The sequence below is a fragment of the Sorex araneus genome, chromosome 1 (genome assembly GCF_027595985.1).
Source record: "Sorex araneus isolate mSorAra2 chromosome 1, mSorAra2.pri, whole genome shotgun sequence".
NCBI classification, from domain to species: Eukaryota; Metazoa; Chordata; class Mammalia; order Eulipotyphla; family Soricidae; genus Sorex; species Sorex araneus.
The window spans coordinates 46,810,383-46,831,029 of NC_073302.1; the positions used below are offsets into that span (position 1 = coordinate 46,810,383).

Sequence of the window (20,647 nt, forward strand, 5' to 3'; positions counted from 1 at the left end):
CATTAACAAAAACAAATGTCTGAGATAACTGGCTACAAAACTTTCATTTGAGATGATGATTAATTTTTTGTGAGACAGTTGATCAGAAATATCTAAACATATCTGTGATGATGTTTCTGACTCAACATTTGAATAAGAAGAATAGACAGAACAGGCAGAAGAAAGCAGACTGGCAGAGTGCTCTTCTCCCTTCTTGAACAGGGGTGAGTTAAGGTTGAAAGACTGAAAAGAAAAAAATAAGGTTGACTCTTCCATAAGTAAAAGGAATTTTTTGCTGTTCGCTTTCAAGTAGGGTATTTACTTACCATGTTTTAGACTTAAACTAAAACTTTGCATCTTTCTTGTCCTTCACCTATTGGTCTTTGGATTGAATCTGCATCCTTGATTCTACTGATTCTCAGATTTAGGAACTTGGGAAGAAGCTACATCACTAGCTATCCTCAGCACTCAGTTTGCAAACTGCACATCTTGAAACTTGTCAGCCTCTTTAATTATATGAGCCATCTATTTCTCTTTCTCTCTCTTGTTCTCTTTCTCTCTCTTTCTCTTTCTCTCTCTTTCTCTCTGGAGAGAGACAGATAGCATTGGGCCAGAGTGTATAACCCTAGTATACTTCAAAATTATAGCTTTCAACATTATGTTCTAAAACATTGCTACCCATTAAACATGCTGCAAAAATGGTCACAAATCTAGGCTTGCCCAATGATAGTGTTAATTGAACCTCTTTAGAGAAATACATGTGGAGAAACTATGACTGGGAGGTGGTTTCCAAAATTGGCAATACTCTCATTTAAAGTTCTAAATGGAAGCATAATTTCTCAGTAATTTCATAATTTCGTTTGATTAGCACCCCTGTTATCATGGTAAGCCAGGATTCTGTGATGTTAAGAATGACAGTGCAAAGTTCAAGTGATATGACATATGACAGTACAATCCAGATCTCTTCAAATTATGTATGTTTAGCAGTAGGTGGAGGTTATTTTTTTCCATACTAAGTTGTATGAAGATATTTTCTAGTGATAAGACTGTTTTTGGAACAGCTGATCTCAAGTAAAATCTTTACCTTAAAAAACCTCTATGTTGAGTGTACTCTTCATTATATTTTGTTGAATACAATATTGATAAATCATTCCTCCATAATAAGAATAATAGAGTGTTCTTGTGTTATAGGGAAAAAGTTATACTGATACTTGAGTGAACCATAAGTATCTTTCCTCCACTGAGAGGAAATGGATATTGGTTTAAATCTGAATATTTGGATCTTTTTGTGTGTGTTTATGTGCAACTCCAAGTGATGGCGACTTGGCTTAACACTGACATTGTTATTTCCTCATAGATAGTTCTGGCTTTCATGGAGAATCTGTTGATTAGTATCCTAAAAGTGTGTCTGGAATTTTCTTCAAAGATTTGACCAACTGTAGGCTTCTGACATGTAACGATTGTGTCATATATTGGGAAAGGAGGACACTCAGACTACTGTTTTGAAAGCCAGGACTCTACTTCTGACAAATAGTAGAATCTTAGTAGTAGATATCTCTTTTCTTTCTCTTTTTGTTAAGAAGATGCACTAGTTGCAAGATGTATATAGCCCAAGTAACTAAGTTCTTTATGAGACCCTCATCATCTCTTCTTTATATCAGGATATTCTGAGACTCAGTCAGAGTCTTGTATCTCTTGTTATTTCTTTTGAAAATATTATTTATGTAAAAAAACTGTGAGGAGTGAAATGAGTCAGAAGGAGAGGGGCAGATATAGAATGATTACATTCATTTGTGGGGTTAAAAAAAACATAATATGAAACTAATACCCGAGGACAATAGAAAAAAGGACCAGGAGGATTGGTCCATGGCTGGAAGCCTGCCTCTAGTGCTGGGAAGAGGACAGTTGGGATAGAGAAGGGACCGCTATGACAATGATGGTTGGAAGTGAGATCTCTGCATGAGAGATGATTGCTGAAAGTGGGCAAAGGACCCAACATGGTGATCTCTCAGTATCTGTATTGCAAACCATAATGCCACAAAGGAAACAGAGAATCAGAGAGAAAGAAAGAGAGAGAGAGAGAGAGAGAGAGAGAGAGAGAGAGAGAGAGAGAGAGAGAGAGAGAGAGAGAGAGAGAGGAAAGAGACAGACAGAGACAGAGACACACAGAGACACACAGAAACAGGGTGGGGAGGGGGGAGAAAAGTGCCTGCCTGGGCTAGGGGTGGGGGATGTTGGAAGCTATAGTAGGGACATTGGTGGTAGAAAATGTAGATTGGTGGAGGGCTGGGTGTTGGAACATTCTTTGACTGAAATCCTATCATGTACAGCTTTGTAACTATATTATCTCACAGTGATTCAATTTTTAAAAAAATGAAAGCATGGTACTTACTGCTGCCATTTTGAACAAATAACTGCAAACTTATAATTAAGATGAAATATACACAAATTTAATACTTTTAACTTATTTGTGTTTATTCCCCTCCCCATCCACACATTGTTGTTGAAGTTGATACAATGACTAGGATTGTCACACACACCTGGCTGTGGTGCTCACACATTTAGTTGTGATGCTTACATGGCTTGTGATTCTGGCACACTTGGCCTTAGAACTCAGTAGAATTTGCACTCCATTCATTGTAATGCATACATAGGTGCTTGCTGGGAGGTGTCTTAAGTGCTTTCTGGAGAGTGCTGCAGTGCACACATAAGCTCATCAAACTCAGACTTCCTATTGGGATGCTCATATATTGTTTGGTTGCAATGATCTCTGGGATCTGCGCCCCTTTGGGGCTAAATCCCACAGTTAACTGTCCTACCAAGATTGTGCTTATCAGACATGAATACAGGAAATTTGGACACATGCAAAGCAATTGTGGTGATTCTGTCTGATACACACCTTTCACCCTACCCCTAATCCCCCAAAGAAAACATTTCTTGATTGGTTTATATTTGACAGAAATATATTTGTTCCTAGGAATAGAATATTCAGTTAAATAAGTTACATATCTTAGTTTCAAAAGCAATTAAAGTGTATTGGTGGTATACTTTGTGATTACTGCCATTAATGAAAGAGTAATATATTTGAATAGAATAGCATCTTACTTATAAGAATTATAAATTCTAGAAATAAGGTATTTATGTCTTTCTATGTGTCCTATTCATATATCTGTATCATATCTACTGAAAACCTTGAAGGCCATGAACCATCACCAAAAGTAGGCAAAAATTTCAGGGTAGGCTACCCTTGAAAGATGGAGTATAATAGGTGAGACAATATTTTCAAATGTTTTGCTTGAGGACATACCAAAGCCTTCCGATAGCTTGAAGGGCATAAAACCCTCACTTTACTTGCTTGAAGTGTCAGGCAGAGTTTTGGACTAGAAACTATTTAAATTGACTTGCATGCTTGAGGGAAATCCTATGGAGCCTAGCAAAAAGCCAGCATCTGCAAGTTAAAAGAACCATGCAGACAGAACAGATGATAGTCTTTGCAAGTGGTTAGAACTTGGAGTTTGAATTCAGCCTGGTTTTTGGGTTTTAGAGGAAAAACATAAGTCATTGCAATGGCAAAAATATCTGCTTTCTTTAATCTATCCATAATAATCAATACATGAAAAACTAATAGTGAAGAACCTAAATCAGGACATTTACTGAAAGAAAAACATCTAGTACAATTTGATCTTACAATAACCCATTTTGCATTAGCAAAAATAAACTATAAAGAAACTATTATAAATATTTTTAAAGACAGAAGAGAAGATATATGTGTATTGACTAAATTATGAAGAATTTCAGTAGGGAAAGAGAAAGTAAATAAAAAGGCTATTCTAAAGCTTAAACATAAAATAACTGTAATGAAAAATGATCACATTGCAGCTGACTAGAAAAAAAAAGACTGAGCATGATTTAGAGATGGATTAATAGAGTGTACCATTGTAAGGACTAGAAAAAAAGGAATTAAATACAAAATAAAACAGAATTCTGATTCTAAGTCTGAGCAGCACATGTGGACCCTTAAGTATAACCTGGAGTCAGCCCTGAGCACAGAGACTCGAATAGTCCCCGAATGGTGTTGGGTGTGGACTCTATTACCTGCTCCTCAGCCCTGCCAAAAAAAAAAAAAAAGAGTTAGTGTCAAGTTAAATGAGCATAACCTCAGAAATCTGTCAGAAATAGTTATTTAAAATACATAAAACTGGGGTCCCAAAAATACAGAGGGCAGGAAATATAATGTCTACATTTCACAACCTAGAGCCTGAACCAATCTTGTTAGCAGTAGTTGTATCCACAATTCCTAATTACTAAAAATATTGTATAAGGATCTATTTGGTGGATTAATAGTTTGAGAAATAAATATTATCTTCTGGGACTAAGAAAATATATTGTCTAAGACTTTACAAAATTATGGTGAATATTTGTGGGAAGACTAACAAATTGATATGGCAAATGTGTCAAGTAATGATTTATTTATATTACAAAGTAGAAATACTGGGTGCTCTGAAAAAATCTTTTGGTTCATTTTACAATTCCAAATATGTATTTTAATACTTTTCATTATTTTATTACTTTTTCCTCATTTTATTACTTTTTCTTCATCAGCCACTATCCAGCACTCATGGCTGCTTCTCCTGGAAGGGAACATAAGATGAGGCCCGCATAAACATGTCACCGGACTCTGCGCCAGGCTGTTTTCAATCATGATGCCCCAGGAGTGAACATATTCCTAAACAGATCATTTCCCATAATTACCACACCATATTTGATTGGAAGCAAGATGGCAACAACATCGCCCAAACCCCTTGCACACTCCCAAACCCGGCTCACCATCCCACCTTAGACAACGAGTGGCTCAGCACGCCACGCTGCAGGCATGGAACTCTACGCGTGAACCATGCTGGAACTCTACACATGATTCCTGATGGACATCACTAGCTGTTTTGCAAGATTTGGACAAAATGGTGTTGGCAGGGCATGGAGAAGCTGTGGTGGCAGCCACAGCATCGCTACCAGCCCCAGCGGAGCTGAGTGGCAGTGCCATCGGACATAGATCCATGGTGGCAGTGCTCAAAGAAGTTCATCCACTGTGGGGTGCTGTCAGCCAACCACTGGATGACCTGGGTCTCGGCACATGTGTTTGGCCTGGCACAGACCCTCTGCAATAGGGTCCTGCTCTGCCAGCTCCTCAATAACCTCCAGGCACACTCCAGCAACCTGAGGCCACAGATGTCCCAGGTGCTGCCCAGAGACTCAGGCAGGTCTGTGTTTGTCAGTGTGTAGATCTTTTTAACGTGCCATTGACCAAATGCTTACATCTGGTAGACTGGGAACACCTATAGAGGCCTCCCCAAAAGCCTCTGTCCCTCTTGGAGAGCCAGGCAAGCTACCAAGAGTATCTTGCCTGCATGGCAGAGCCTGCCAAGCTACCTGTGGTGTATTGCACAAGCCAAAAACAGTAACAACTATGGTCCTCATTCCTCCTCTGACTCTGAAAGAGCCCCAAATATGCCATCGAGCTACACTAGCACTCGACAGAGTGAATGGAGACATTACTGGTGCCTGCTCAAGCAAATTGATGAACAGTGGGATGACAGTGATACAGTGATTACTTTTCTCATTTTGAATGACTATTTTTATTAAATATGTTACTTTATGTGTCTTAGAAACAATGGTACATCTACATAACAGAATACTCAGTAGCTGTTAAGAAAAGTGAAGTTATAACTAAATGGATGGACATGCAGAGTACCAAACTGAGTGAAGTAAATCAGAAGAGAGGGACAGACATAGAAGGACTACACTCATTGTGGGATATAAAACAAAACATATTAGACTAATACACAAGGATAGTAATAACAAGGGCCAGGAGGATTGGGTCACGATTGAAAGCCTTCCTCAAATGTTGGGAAAGAAAAGAGATGTGATAGAGAAGAGACCACTATGACAACGATAATTGGAAATCATCAATCTGGATAAGAACTGTGCTGAAAATAGGTAAAAGAACAAACATGATAGCCTCTCAGTATCAGCATGGTAAACTGTAAAAGTGAGAGAGGGAGAGGGAGAGATATACTGCAATAGAGATAGAGAGATAGACTGGGGAGGAGAGAGGGAAACTGGAGACATTGGTGATGGGAAATATGCACTGGTGGAGGGATGTTGGCATATTGTATGACTGAAACCTGACCATGAACAATTTTGTATCTGTGTGTCTCACAGTGACTCAATAAAAAAAAAAGGAATTTTTAAGTAGCATTAGTTATTTGGTCAAGAAAGCAACATTGAATTCACATACTTGCCACTCAGGTCAACAATTTACAAAGCAGAAGAAGCTAAAAGTTTTATTGTATCATAATTATTATTTTATATACTGGATATTATAGATAATATGTCCTAGATTAGGGACCATGTAAAGACAGAGACTTTTAGTAAAAGGGGCCAAATACAAGGAGTAACTGCCCTCACAGTGAAGAATGGGAATTCTTACAATTATTGATTTAGAAAGACATGTGCTAAATAGTTCAAAGCACATACATGTGAATCCCGGAGAGGTAAAGAGTCTAAGAGTATTGTTTCTTCCAACTCTGAGTAAAACGAAAGGTGAGGATAATGGTAGGTCATATGAGTAATAGTCTTTACTCGTGCTTATATAAAAACAAAGTAGCTGAAAGTTATAAAGAGGCGTCATCTATTTGCAAAAATAAAAAAGATCAATAAAACTCTCGTAAAGGAGTTTTAGGTAGTTTAAAGAAAGGTTTTATAGATTCGTTGTGTGCTTCTCTTCAGAAGTAAGTCTCAAAGATCCATTTTAATGATAGGCTAAGATAAACATGTTTTGTGGTACATTTGGTGTTTAAGAGAGGGAGAGGGGTAAAGTTTTATCCATGTAGAGTGAAAATTGCACTTGATACAGAGCCAAGTCACCGAGTACATGTATCTATTTTCTTCTAGTAAATTGTATGAGTTTGGCTAATTATTGCCTATCTCTAAACTTAAATTCTTCTTGTATACTATACAAATTTCTTTAGTCCCCATCAATATTGTGAAAGAGACAAAGTATTCTTGTGCAAAATAATTCTTTGCAATGTTTTCCAAATTTAGAATCATGTAATTACTCCAAAAACTTCTCTACTATTATGTGCATACCAATACCCCTTTTAATTATATTTAGGCCAAGCCATTCATGATTATGGCCTGTATTTGTTTGAGTGATCTTGTTATTATCTAGAAAACAGAATAGTTAAGGGAAGAAGAATAGATACTTTAGTAATAGGAAGGTCTAGTGAATTTGAGGAAATGCTGGGGAATTTCTTTCCCCACTCAGTTTATAGCCCCATTGTTTCTTTGGAGGCATGAAAACTTTTTCATTTAGCAAATATTCTTTGACCACCAATGTGCAAAGATCTTTTGTTGGAGCTGTAAATAGAATAGAAACCCTTGGCATTGTTAGTTTGAGACTTATTCCCTTTAGTGATCTTTCTGTGCTTAGATCACTGATTAGTTGTCATTTATTATTTTTAATTTTTAGGGCCTTTAAAGCAGTGTATAGGAGGTCCACTTTGAGCTGTAGCAAACCAACCAAGACAGACTGTTCAATGGAACACCCTATAATACAGAGATGCAGAGATGTTAAACCTAGCAGTGCTGGCGGCATCCAGGTCAACTCCTAGAGGGACCAGGCAGAGGATGGGGTAGAGGCTGTGAGATGGGATTGAGCGTGGGTGCTTTTGCATGTAAGGTACGTGCTCCTGACTCTTGAGATATCTCCCCAGCTTGATCCTCATTCTTTTAAAAGAGAAACAAACACCAGTGCAGGAATAAATGGAATAATGTTCAGTGCTGGGTAAAGAGATGATCTTCCTGGGAAATAAAATCGCAGCAGATAAATTTGCCTGCAAGGAATATGAGAGGACAGAATTCTACAAACCCCAAATCACATTTTATGCCTGTAGGTGAAAAGCGCCAACAATATTCAAAGCCACTTCCATCCAAAGTCACCCTTTTTTTTTAATATAAAGCCATCTTGCACAGACACAACTGTCATATGGTACAATTTTGCCTGCCAAAAAATTAATTGGCTCTGGCTGACTTTGAATTCATCCCAGATTTATAGAAAACCTACTGAAAGGTTTGTCTACCTAAAAAAACTTTTGATAAACCCAGTTCCAGGTTTTTACAAAAACCTGAAACCAAGAAAATTTCTTCTTTAGTTTAGAGATAATCGCAAACTCTAATTATGAGGCCTTCAGGGAACACAGGAAAAGACAAAGAAAGAAAAATATCAGAAGCAAGTAGTTAAGGAGAAACAATGAGGAAAACAAATAAGAATCAGTAACTGCTGAAATTATAAAATTACTTTTACATTATCCATGCTTATGAGGTAAATACAACTTAACATAAATTTTTGAATATGCAATATTGTTAAAAGTAATGATTTTCAGAATAAATGCCAAATCTATACAAAAGTTGGTCAATAAATTAAAAATACAAATAAGAGAAAACTATAGTCTTAACTCAGTTTAGTTTCTTATCTTTTGCCATCTGATTTGCTGACTGATATCCAAAGAGTTAGTATTAAATAGAAAAATAATTTAACTGGTAACAGTGTTTTAGGCATTGATTGGGCATACCACTAGTTGACAATAAAATAATAAAATTAATTGGGTGACTTAATAAAAAATCAAACCCAATATTTTATTTCAGGGTTTTTGTTATAAAAATATGCTAGTTTACCAAATTGTCCCATATGTTTTGTCCATTCATCCTTAGTTTTAGGTCAAGATACATTAATAGAATCTTTTCAGATTGCCTTTCTTTTAACTCTGTGAGACTTTTTTAAGGTTGAGAGAATTGAACCACTTTTACTTTTTCTCCAGGAAATCTTATTTCCTCTATATGTTGTTTGGATATTGAAGCTCTGAAAAGGAAACATTTGTAAATATGTCTATTTCATTAATAAAGTAGATTTAGCACCCTATATAGCCAATCTTGAGAAGCATGCAAACTCCAGCATTTACTCATTTAATGCAATGTTAGAACAGTGCTAGAGCATAAAACCAGGTAGCAAATAATGTTAAACATATACCTGACAAACAAATAAGAGAGGGACTGATATTGTATACTTGAGGATGGTTGCAAGTTAACTGGATTAAGTATAATTTGTCTTAGAAAGAAGTGACTATGGTGTCAAGAGTACAGTCTGAGGAAATGGTAAACATTAAGAAAGATTACAAATCTACTGGTTACGGCATTTTATCAAAGGCAACCTCCCATCCCTGCCACCGTGGCCTCCCTTCAGAAGTATCTGAAATGACTAACAGGAAGCATTTGGTGAGCTAGGTAGAGTCATTGTAAACTAGATAGCAGAAGATAAAAATTACTATTAAGTTGGTCTCTTTTTTCATATTTTAAAAAATGTTTACGGATTTTATGTGGTATATGACAATGACAGAGAGAAGCAATGAGTAATCAAGAAAGCTGTATGGAAGAGACATATAAGAGATAATAAAGGACCCTGTCTCTGAGGTCCTTTACCTGTACGTTGACCTGTAAGCTGCTGCTAGTTATTAAAAGCTGCATGACCTTAGGTAGTTTACTTTATTCACTGTCACTGTATCACTGTCATCTTCATGTGAAAATGCAGGCATAATAAAAGCACAAACCTTATGCATCTTTTAATGAGAAATTAAGTTGTTGATAGATATAACGTACCAAATTTTGTATAAAATGTTTACCTATATTAGGTATCATATTTTGATTATCATGGTTTTATCTTGAATCAGAATCACCTTATTATAGCTACCTGTCCTTGAGTATGTAAGAACCTTCGAACCTTATTTTTCCTTAAAGTAAAATAGAAATATTAGTAATGCTACCTACCTTAAAAACTATTGCACATTATAAATTATAAATTATTTTCCCAATATATTTTATCCACTGAACTTGACTTACTGACCTTGGCATCTATAACCTCTTATAGTGTGAGAAAGTTGAGATTAAATTATTAATGTTAAGACAAAAGAAAACAAGAGTTGGTGATCACATGGGGAAAATGAGCCCCATATAAACTTTTGTGGGAATCTAAATGGATGGAGACACAATAGCTTATAGTATGCAGATTCCTCTAAAAATAAAAATATGACTGTCATCTAATTCAGTAACTTCACTTCTGGGTATATCACTGTATCACTGTCATCCCATTGCTCATCCATTTGCTCAAGCGGGCACCAGTAATGTCTCCGTTGTGAGAATTGTTGTTACTGTTTTTGGCATACCAAATACACCACAGGGAGCTTGCTAGGCTTTGCTGTGAGGGCAAGATATTCTCGGTAGCTTGCCGGTTCTGGGTATATATCTAAGGAAATCTGAGAGCAGAATTTCAAAGAGATATTTGTCCTTCTATTTGCATTTCAACATTATTTACAATAATCATTAAGTGGAAATAATATATGTGTAATTACATATATATGTACATTGGATTTATATTTTATAAATAATGGAACATTATTCAGCTATATGGCATCTTAAAAAATGAAATAAGTCAAAGAAAAATACTGCATGTAATCACACATATATGAAAGTTAAGTTTAAAAACAAAAAGTCAAGCTCATAAAAACTGAGAGAGTATAAAGTAGTTTCCAAGGAATATGGTGTGAGAAATAGGGTGAGGAAGATGTAGAGGTACAGACTTGTAGTTATAAGACAAGGTTCACGGATCTAATGTAAATAATGTCATGTATAGTCAGTAACACAGTATTATATCATTGAAATTTTCTAAGAGAACTGAACTGAAACATAAACACATAAAAGATAAGTATGTGTGTGAGGCAATAGCTGTGTTAATAATGGTGGGGGAAATCCTTTCACAGTCTATACAAATATCAAATCACTATGATTTGTGCTTTCAATATCTTACAATTTTATATGTCATCATACCTCAATAGAGTTGAAAAAATTACCTGGGATAAATGAAATAAGAATATATGTTAAAACATATCTAAGTTTAGTAGATTTGGAATAAAATCATAACAGAGGTACAAAAGGGATGAATTGGAATCAATATAAATATCAGGTATTTACAATGTTACCCTCCCATTGGACCATAAAATTCATGAGTGGAGGCCACTTCGGGTACAGTGCCACCAGCAGGTCACCTGTGGAGCGAGCACATCAGCAGCATGATGGTGCCTTCAGACTTCCTGATACCCCCAAAATTGCCATTGTGCCTTTGGCCAGACACCAACAACTTGGGGCCAAGTTTACCAAGAAATTAAATGGCCAAAAGTTAGGTATGTGGGAGCCACACCCGCAAACCACTTGCAACTCAGCTATACGAGCTGATCATATGGCCTTATTTCAGAGACCCATAAATCTTGAAAGAGATCAAAACCTGTGATTAAGGCCAGCAGCACAGTGCTCTGCAGGTGAGCGGGCACGTCCTGCAGGGCATATGACGATAGTTTATTTCTCTGGAAAAGGTGGAAACAAGGGCCATTATCCAGAGACGCACAAAGGAATCTCCAAACCGAGCAGCTCACTGCAGAGATGCCTCTTGACTTTAAGCCAGGCCGACTTCACTGGGGCGCCTCAGATGGGAAGCAGGTGTCGGCCCTCCACCTACCCCCTAAAAAACCCCAGTGGCCACCAAATTGCAGAACCCAATGAAAAATGCAGGTATGTGTGTTCAGTGACTGCAAACTCCAGGCCTCAAGGGATAGGGCATGGGCTAGTACAACTCATCACCCCCTTTGTATGACTGAAACTCAAACAGGAAGTTTTGTAACTATCTCATGGTGATTGATAATAATAATAATAATAATAATAATAATAATTTTTAAAAATGATAAAAATAAAATTAACATTCTGATTGAAGAAAAAGTAATGTGGAATTTATGCCCAATTTAATCAGCTAAATCAATGGCTGAATAAATAAATAAATAACAGTATGCTTACATTACAAAAAAAAAGAGCAGGGGGCCAGAGCAGTAACACAGCAGAGAGGGCGTTTGCCTTGCATGCAGCCAATCTGGGTTCAATCCCCAGTATCCCATATGGTCTCCTGAGCACCACCAGGCGTCATTCCTGAATGCAGAGCCAGGAGTAACCCCTGTACATTGCCAGGTGTGACCCAAAACCTCACAAAAAAATTTAAAAAAGAGCAGAGCCACTTTTCTTGAATTTTGTTTCACAAAGTTTAACATTTAAAAATGTCTAGAGCACCTAGACATTTCTAAATTCTATAATCATATAAAAACTCTATGATTACTTAATTGAAAAAATTGAAAGAATTAAAATAATTTATATTAATCGTACACACAAACAAAAATTATGGTGGCAGTAAGTCTATATAATTATATTGTTCTTGCTTTTTAAGTAAATATTATAAAATAATAAATTCAGTGCATTAGTATCTAAGGAATGTTTCAGAAAATCTAGCGCCTCCGTCTTGTTTTAACTTTTTTTTAAAATTTAATCACCATGAAATTACAAAGTTATTCATGATTCATGATTGGGTTTTAGGCATACAGTGTTTCAGCATTAATCCCTTCATCATTGTCTACTTCCTCCACTACTGCACCCACACTTATTTGCCTCCCACTCACCAGTCTGCTTCTACAAGTGATATTTTATATAATAATGTCTTGCACTGTGATTTACAGTAGTATTACTCGTAGGGTTTCAGACATAACACTTGGATGCTTTTCAGGCCTCCGGGTTCAACATTTCCCTCAACCAAAGATGTTGCCCCCTCACTGTCTGTTCCCCCAGCCCCTCAAGGGGCATGTTGCTTACTGAATACCAGTTCTCATGTACTTTGTTTCCAGTGCCTTTGGGTATTCATTTTCCACCAATACGTTTCTTTATGTCCCACATATTGAGAGAGATCGTTCCGTGTTGGCCTCTCTCCCTCTAACTTCACTCACATGATACTCTCTAGGTCCCTCTACGCAGCAGCAAATTTCAAGTTTACCTTTTCTTTTGGTAGAGTAATATTCCAGTGTATGAACTTACCAGTTTTGCTATTCAGGCATGTTGTCTTAGACACTTGGCTTGTTTTCAGATTTGGGTTATTGTGAATAATGCTGCAAGGAATACGGGGGTGCCAATGTCTTTTCTGTGGAACCCTTTGACAAATCTCTAGCGATAGAGATGTTATTATATCCTGGGGTTTTGTGTGCATGTGTGTGTGTTTAAACTTTTTGCAAGCTGCCAAGTTTTAGGTAATATATCCATATGTGAAAACTTGGGTCCCATTAAGTATTGGGTCAGACAAGTAGAAATTTGGAAGGATCTGCTTATGTTTAGGGCTATCCCAGTTTAGTGTTTGGGTGCATGCCTGGCAATGGTGCTTATAAAACATGCAGCTCTGGGAATCTAACCCAGGGTCTCAGACATGCAAGCCAATGCTTTACAGCTGTCATATTCCGACCTCCAAAATAATAATAGTCTTTGATTGCATCTATTTTTCTTCAGAAGATGATTTTGAGGCTATTTTATGATAGAAAGAGATCAGCATTTATTTTTATTAATTCTAGACACTTCCTTTTATAGTTTGAAAAAATTGTCATTTTCATCTCCAAAAACATTAATATTTTAATCAAAGCGAAAGCTCCAAGTCAAAGAAACTAAAATGGAATTAATGTCTTTATTAGACATTTTTGCTTATTAATGACTTTATGTTCTCTTGAATAATTTGATTATTTAAAGAACTTCTCAGGGAAAATTCTACCTAGAAAGTAAGCTTCACATGTTAATCAGCATTAGTATTCTAAATAGTTGCTACTACTTTGTTACTATTATTATTGTGTTACTTTTCCTTGGCCTTTATTTTTCATGTACAATAACCGTAATGATAAATAGTGATCACAGAGTTCTTGCTATATGTTTGTTACTGTTCTATTCTTTCATTTTACTCATTTATACACTATGATCATTTTGTTATGAAGGCACTTTTAACATATTCTGTTTTAACTAGGTAAATCAGACAAGAGAGGATTACAATTTACCTAAGACCTAAGTATGGGGTCAGAAACATAGTTATCTGCTATGGGATTTGATTTCTTCCTCATTGTGGGAATCTGAATTGTTAGGATTTCAAATCAAGACTTACACATCAACAAGTATTAATTTACTTAAAGGTACAATATTGAAGCTTATTTACAATCTGGACTGTTCTCCCCAATTAAAAATTCAGGTAACTCTAAGAAATAATTCCTCTCTCCACATCAAGTGTTAATTCTAAGGCTAGTTATTAAATAGGTTCCTCAGTTCAGCAGACAAAGATTATAAAGAGAATCACCTATTAGATTTAGAAAAAGAATGTTCCTGCATTTTATTGTATTAGATAAATACTGATTTTGAAAGGTAAAGTGTTTATTTCAAGTAAAGGAGATCAAATAAAAAATTTAAAATGCAGCAAGGAGCACAGGTACTATTACTGTGTGAGAATGATGGTTTTTCCATCTTAGTTCCTCTCAGTTGGGGACTAAATAATTCAAAGAACTTTCCTTTCAGGTGTTCTACATGTTTCTGTTTACTAAAGAGACATAAGAAACTATTTATATTCATGTATGGCTTTGGGATGTAGAATTTCAACTAAAATTTAGTTATTTAACTTTGGAATTTCTATTCCAGATGAAACTCTAAAATCATTATCTAATTGCCTACAAGAGAACCTCACTGAATTGAAAGAATATCTACTATTTATATTTTTTAGTATATTAGTTTTCCTCTTCCCCCTCTAGCCAAGAATAGCTGTCCTCAGTTTTCTTAATAAAAGGAAAAAGAATTGTAACTTTTTAAGTATCTGGGAATAGGGTATGGATACTTGAAATAGAGTAAATAGCATGGGACTACAGTAGGTTCATGAAATTGGATATACATTTATGAATAGCCAAGGGGCCAATGAGAAAACACAGAGGCTAATGTGCTTCTCTTCTATGTAGCCATCTCTGGTTAGATCTTTGACACACATATAGTCCTCAAGCTGTCTTCCCCGGGGCCCCACGGAGGGGATGGGCTTCAGCTTCCCTCCCCACCCCGAGCAGAGCTCCCAGCGGCCAAAGACCACCGGAACCTAGCTGCAGCCATGCTGGAGGCTCCTCTCTACATGTTCGGACAGGCCTCATGCTTGAAGGTACTGGCAGAGGAACCCAGGTGTGTGTAATCCCATCAATGGCCAACATCCAGAGAGAGACTTAAAAGCAAGTTCTCAGAAGTGCAAAGGGCCCGCAAGGTATCTTTAGCCTACTTCTCCCTCTGGGAGAAACTGGCAAGCTTCTGAGAGTTTTCTGCCCACATGGGACAGCCTTGCAAGCTTCCCGTGGTGCATTCATATGCAAAATCCAGTAACAAGCTGGATATCATTCCCCTGACCCTGAAGAGCCCCCAGTGCAACATCGTTAGGAGGGCCAAGTCGAGATAGACTTCTAAGATCTCAGGGAAAGGACAAAATGAGATGTTACTGGGCCCGCCCAAGAAATCGGTGATTAATGGGACATTATGATTGTGATTGTGATAGTCCTTAAGCACAGCCAGGACTGGCCACTAACCAGTAAGCTCGGACTAAACCCTCAGCACTGCCAGGTGCTTCCTCAGCCTCTCACCACCTACCCCCAACAAAATACACAGCCTGTTGGAAGTAAAACTTGCTCTCCAGGGCCTGGAGCAATAGCACAGCGGGTAGGGCGTTTGCCTTGCACGCGGCCGACCCGGGTTCGATCCCCAGCATCCCATATGGTCCCCTGAGCACCGCCAGGAGTAACTCCTGAGTGCAAAGCCAGGAGTAACCCCTGTGCATCGCTGGATGAGACCCAAAAAGCAAAAAAAAAAAAAAAAACTTGCTCTCCAAACTAAGCTGTCTTTCTGTGTGGTAATGGTTTTCTGATCTCAGTGCCACTGGGAGCTTAGTAATATGACGTGAACTTTCTAGTTTGTTAAACAAGTTTCTAGGCATTCTTTTCTACAGTGGTCAATTCTCCCGACTTTACTGGTTCTCTTCTACTTTTACTTCAAATATTCTCTTTTAACTTTATCTCCATCCAGGCATTCTAGGCTGCACTTTTTTTTATTGTCAGTTTCTTCAAAATTTCCAGTTACTCAACATTTTTATTATTGATTTTTATCTCTTAATTTCTCATTGCCCATGTATCCACATTTTATATGTTTGGCAACTAGGTTTTCAAGTGCAGTTGTTATGTTTTGCCTTTGTAACACAAAGTTTAGTATGCCATAGCTATTCCAAACACACCGAAGTTAATTGAAAAAACATATTGATATTTTTAGTGATGCATCAGTGGTTAAAATTCAGTTGTAGTTTCTTTCGACTTTTTTTCTTCAACAAATAATTTAGTATTTACCAGACTTTTTTAGCACAAAAAGATCTTGTTTAGTCTATTTCTCTGATGTGAAGTTCAGGCCTTGTACAATTTAAGTATATCTTTGCAAATACAAGCTAAATTTGTATAATTTCATGTAATAAATAACAAATAGCCTTGACGGTAAAATTGAAAAACTCAATTACTCCATTATGTTTTTTACCCCATCTAGATATTAAAAATAAACCTTTTAATATAAAGATACCTATAAGTCATGTCAATACTACTTGTGCTATATGAGTATATAACATTCAAATAAATATTTATAAATGCATAGACATATAACATAAATGCATAGACATATCACATATAACAATTTTAATATAGAGGTGGTAAGAACATTAATTTGTCAGAGTGATATGAGTCTTTTATTCTTTTTAATGATAGGATTTAGGATTTAAATTCAGATAGTAACTAACATAATTATATTTTTAACAAGCTATCTAAGTTATTCCATTCTCAGTAGTCTTTAGTTGTAAGGTGTGACAGATTATGTGAATGCCACAAATTTGGTTAGAATTCAATGACGTTATTTTAAAAGTGTTATACCATAGAGAAGTACTCTCACTATCTATGGTATAACAAGGGACAAGATAAGAAAATGGAAGGAATCAAATGTTGGAAAGGGCCAGAGAGATAGTACAAGAGGTAATGATTTTTGCCTTACATATAGCTGACCCAGATTGGTCCCAAGAACCTTACATTGTCTCCTGACCCCTCCAGGAATGATCCCTGAGCGCAGAGCCTGGAGCAAATCTTGAGCACAGCCACGTGTGGGCCAACTCCCAATAAAAAATGATGGCAAACCCTTGACTCTAGATTGTAGAAATCAAAATACCAAGGAAAGAGGGTGTCAGAGATGAAAAGGTGGGCTGGCAATAGCATAAGGGTATTAGTCAAGGGACACTTTGATGATTTAGTGATAATGTAACTCAGATAACTATGTATAGCAAAATCATAAGAGTCATAATAGTCAACAATATTGTTATCCTGCGATCCAAGCTCTGAAAAGTAAATAAACAAAAGAGAGTTTGCTAAGGAGGCAGAGTGGAAAGAGTGGGGGATCTAGAGTCACTTGTGGAAGGTCATTGACACTGGTGGTAGGTTTGGATTTGGAACACTGAATGTCCTAAACTCTGTTATTAAGAATTCTACAAATTATGGTGTCTAAATTTTTAAAAAAGGAATTCAAATTAAGTAAACCAGATTATCTATAGAAATATGTACTTATTATAATTCCTGTTCTTTAAAAGGTAGTCAGAAATGGTGGTCTTACTGTTTTGGGGGGATAGCACAGCGAATAGGGCATTTGCCTTGCACACAGTCAATCTGGGTTCTATTCCTCCGTCTCTCTTGAAGAACCCGGCAAGCTACTGAGAGTATCCTGCCCACACCGCAGAGCCTGGCAAGCTATCCGTGGGTATTCGATATGCAAAACAATAACAAGTCTCACAATGGAGGTGTTACTGGTGCCTGCTGGAGCAAATTGATGAACAATGGGACGGCAGTGCTACAGTGCTACAGTCACATATAATTAAATAAAAGGGCTGAAGAAATAGTACAAGGCTTAAATAAGGACCTTGCTTTGCATTTGGCATCACATGGAGCACAGAGAGAAAAGCAGCCCATGAACATTACTAGGTGTGACTCCAAATGCCACCCTGACCACCCTCTGCAAAAATACAAGTGAAATAACTTTTTTGAAGAATGCAAACTGGCTAAACGAACTGGCAAACTTGCTAAACTGGCTAAAAAGAAAGTATCACCTGTAAGTTCTAAAGTTATACGAGTTTCAGTCTCCTATAAATTATAAAACAACCTATCTAAATTTCCTGCCTCATTTCATTTCCGTTTTCTACTGTTTGGTCACCAGGATTTCGTGAGTTTTCTTCATTTCTCACTGTGTGGCAGACTTAATCAGTGTTGAAGCAGGCTCCAACAATTAACTGGAGGAAATACTTGTCTTTCTTTCTGATTGTGTACAAAACCCTTGCCTGTTTTATCAGTTTAAACAGGTTTGCTACATGGCTGCATCTTCAGAAGTGGCAATAAGTACGCTTAGATTTCTTCCCCTTAATTTTAGGTCCCAATAAAGCATTATTTCATTCTGGTAAACATTTTTTATAAGTATTCATGTATCACTTTGTTTTTATATTTCTAATGCTTCAGTTAAACTTAGTCTTTGCCTGAAAAAGCCTTCTCAAATTCATTCTTTTTTCCTGGTATTGCTATTTATATAATCACATGAAGCCTGAACAATTCAACTTGACAAAATTCTATCCTAAAAAAAATGTAGTTCTAGTTATTTTCTAGGACTTGTTTTTTTTTTTCTCCTAGAATTTAGTAGCACAATTTACTGCCCTTTAAAGGTTTGTTGAAAGCTTTCTATAGAAAAAAGTTAGCAGATGTTGTATTTGTTACTGAGAAAGTTTTCAGAAACTTGAGCATAGGTTTAAAGTTATTTTTTGCAAGTAAAACTTCTTCAGCATTCTGAAAATACCATTATAATTTTTTTGTTTTCCAGTCTTCAGATGCATCTATTTTCCATTGATTTGTACATGATATGTAAAATAAGCATCTAGACTTTCTTCTTTACTATGGTCAAATACTCTTCTCTAAAATTACTTGAGTGGTTCCTTATATCTTCACTTTCTATGTCTTCCACTTGTCAAATTTCACACCTTGCAAAACACAAGGTACAAAGAAGTGGACATGGAGACTTCTAAATGCAAATTTCAAGGTGTTTAGTTAAAAAAAAATTAGGAGCACTCTCAGATGTAGCCCTGGAGCCTAGAGACAAGGCCACATGATGCTATTGCTAGTCCCCAGTCGCACATCATTGCAGGTTCCAAATATAGAACTATCAGGCCTGCACAGCTAGGTGGAGTATCACTTCAAGTGGCCTTCAGTTCTCTTGCGTGCTTCTAGGAAGGCCTACATTCAAACTCAGAAAGACCTATTACTTTGGGGGTGTATGCCTATATGTATGGCAGAGTGGAGGGGGCTGGCGCACATAGCTTCTAGATAGATAAGAATATTGAATTTAGTGTTAGGTGTTTGTTTCACTCCCCTCCCCCCCCCCCCGCCTCCATGAAACCACTCAGGCTACATCCTCTCCCTCTCCTTCTTCCAGAGGAAGAAAAGAATGATCATCAATGTTAAATGGCAGTCGCTAAACTAATACCTAGAACTGGCTTGATGCTCCGGAAAAGATGCTCTGGGTCTTCCACACAGGTTTAGGTGCTCTACACAATCAGAGAAGCTTCTCTAGTAATGAACTAAGAAATGATACCCAAAGCATAGTCTTCTAGTGTTAGGTTTTTTAAGTTGAATGTGTTTATGCAAAACAAATGAAGTCTTCTGAGCTGTACTTTCTCTAAAATATGAATAGCAAGGCCCATTTTATAAAGTCACTATTAAACTAGAACACTCAATGTAGTGCTTTCATTATCATTATCATTATTTGCCATAAAAACGTATCCAAAGAAACAGTGATGAAGAGAGATTCTTTATATTCTTTAGTAGTTCTATAGTAGAGAATTGCTGGGCTGGTATTTATATTGATTAGGGATATTTTTACCTCCGAGTAATAGGAATCAATGTTGTCTTGACTTACTCAAACAAGGGTTGATAATTTAATTCAAGGCTTGCTATCACAAAATATTTTAGAGATAGGTGTTTGTTGGATTTGGTTTAGAAACTTAATTACATCAAAATTAATATGTGAAAAATTCTTAAACCCTTTATCTCATGCCTGCAAAAAAGTTACTGAAGCCACAGGTAGTACATAGATATAAAATTTGTTTTTGTTTTTTGTTTTTCTATTTTTTTTGCTTTAGTTTCGGGATTATTCCTGGTGATATTCAAGGTTACTTTGATGGGTGCTAAAGTGTTGTCCCTGAGACTGCTCAGGAGTCCAGGCTGTGCCAGATATTGTGGTCAGGTTTCTCTCATGACAAACATGTGCTCCATTACTTTTAGCAATTCCCACAAAGTTTTTTATAAAGTATTGCCAAAATGAATATCATAATACATAAGAAAAATAACAGATTATGTCTAAATGATATTTTTCCCAGCAGAGTTTTGATACAATATAAAGGTACATTGGTCATCAACAGAAATAATCACATTAAAAACATTAAACCACTGGTGGGTTTATCTGAGTAGATGCAGTAAAAGTATTTGACAAGTCAGGCAATAAAAGGGAACTTAATCAAATAAACAAAATCTTTAAAAACCTATAACTGAGATCTATGTCACTGGTAAAACATTGGATATTTTCCCTTTAAACT

The 20,647-nt window shown here is 36.6% G+C and overlaps 1 non-coding gene across 1 annotated transcript; it reads right to left on the bottom strand.

Annotated features, from left to right (window-relative positions):
* Window positions 1-19,450: 19,450 nt before the first annotated feature.
* LOC129401189 (small nucleolar RNA U3) lies at window positions 19,451-19,662 on the bottom strand. The gene has a single exon (XR_008628140.1). It is a non-coding gene; the product is annotated as a small nucleolar RNA U3 (small nucleolar RNA).
* Between the last annotated feature and the right edge of the window lie 985 nt (window positions 19,663-20,647).